The sequence below is a fragment of the Psammomys obesus genome, unplaced genomic scaffold (assembly GCF_907164565.1).
Source record: "Psammomys obesus unplaced genomic scaffold, mPsaObe1.curated_primary_1811, whole genome shotgun sequence".
Lineage (NCBI taxonomy): Eukaryota > Metazoa > Chordata > Mammalia > Rodentia > Muridae > Psammomys > Psammomys obesus.
This window is the reverse complement of record NW_026586173.1, coordinates 10,659,483-10,661,289: the sequence shown is the minus strand read 5'-3', so window position 1 is coordinate 10,661,289 and position 1,807 is coordinate 10,659,483. Positions and strand designations below refer to the sequence as shown.

Below are 1,807 nucleotides of genomic sequence, written 5' to 3'. Positions count from 1 at the left end.
TGATTATTTTTGGTCATTAGTAGTGAAGTTGGGTAACAATTCTCAAGCCTTAGCCTTTTCCTGTAGTGTGGGAGCTTTGTGTGCATACAATGCAAGTATTCTTCCTGAGTCACATCCCTTAGCCCAATATCTCCTCTAGAATGCTTGCACAAATATTTTGCCAGTTTGTAAGTGGGTTGTTTGTCCTGATGTATAGCAGTTGGTCTACAGCTTCTGTATTTTGGATTTTTGTTGTTCATATGTGACATTTGCTGCTTTGGCTCAGGTTTTCACTCAGTGTTGCCTTAGTTGTAATTCTGTATGTTAAAGTACTGTCATCTTCAAATGAGCAATGCTTAAGAAACTTTCTTCTACTGTGAGATAATGAAGGTTTTCTTCAGGATTCTGTTCAAGAGCTTTCTATCTTCACATTTAACATGCAGATCTTTACACTGCCTGCATTGATTTTCATAGGACAGTATTCAATTTATTTTTCCTTTCATGGGGGTAACCAGCTGTTCCAGTATTAACTCAAGTAAGCCTCAACAAAGGCATGGTTACTATTTTTACTCCTTGCTTCTTCAGTTTTTGTGGTTAGATTGATCACAGGGCATTTCCTTCAGAGCCCTCATCAGTGAAGTTAACCAAGCATGCATTAGCATTATCTTTTCTTCCAGCTCTGCAATCTTTTCTGGTAGAGGTCCATTATGAATATCCATCTCAGACGCATTGACTATGGTCTTTGTTTTTAAGTGATAGCACACCATTTTATCACAGGAAAGGCAGGAGTAACCTCTCAAGGCAGCCAGAGCAGCGTGGGTGGACAGGAGTCCCACAGGAATTACAGAGTAAGAGGCTGTGTGTGCTGCATTTGAGAGAACCTCAATGCCAACCAGAAAAGGTTCTGACACAATGACATTGTTTGTGACTCTGGAGAAGGCCTCAGCCCCGAGGGACATTGACAGGTCCCAGGCGAGGTGCACGTGTCAGCGAGTACTGCACAATGGAACACTGCACCTCTCTCAGGTTCCAACCACGCAGGCAGGCAGCTGCAGGTCGACAGGTGATGCCTCCACCCCAGACCGGGAGGGCCCGAGAGGAGAGGAACCATTCACCACCTGAGTATCCCACTCCATGAAAGAAGTGAGAGAAAACGGTGTGTCCCCGTTGTGATTTCCTATTTGACCCACAGATTATTGGATATATTCCAAGTTATATGGGTGTCTTTTAATTTCCCATGTGATTTCAAATTAAAATTTGATGAGACCTTATAACCTAGTTCACATTACTTTATTTTATGAAGATGCTATATATGTGCAAGATGTGAGTTTGGTGGTCTCTGGCTGCCAGGTGCTACAGCATTTTTGTCTCATGTTCTTCTTGATGTGTGTCAGAAAAGGAGTAGCCTTCAGCATGATCACAAATAGCTGTCAGTTTCTGAGAGGGATGACAGTAGATTTTCCTAGTTCCGTGTGTGTGTGTGTGTGTGTGTGTGTGTGTGTGTGTGTGTGTGTGTACAGGTGTACACCTGGCTCCCTACACAAGATAAATGCCAGGGCCAGCCTGCCTTAGCAATCAGAGCACAGTGAGGTGGTCTTTTAATGCTGTGCTTCTCAGAGACAGGAAGCAAACTGGCATGTGCCAACATGGAGAGCACCTTATTTTTTCAGACAGGTTCTCTCACTATGGGGCTTGCTAATTCGGCTAGAACAGACAGCCAGCAAACACCAGGGACCCTTCTGTCCTTGTCTGACTCCCCCCCAGTTGTGGTGTTAGAACGTGTCAAATTTTATGTGGTTACTAAGGTACATGCTCAGGTCCCTACCCT

At 44.0% G+C, this 1,807-nt stretch overlaps 1 pseudogene; it reads right to left on the bottom strand.

Moving 5' to 3' along the window:
- Positions 1-560: 560 nt before the first annotated feature.
- Positions 561-1,136, bottom strand: LOC129672056 (protein Mis18-beta-like; annotated as a pseudogene).
- Positions 1,137-1,807: the final 671 nt, after the last annotated feature.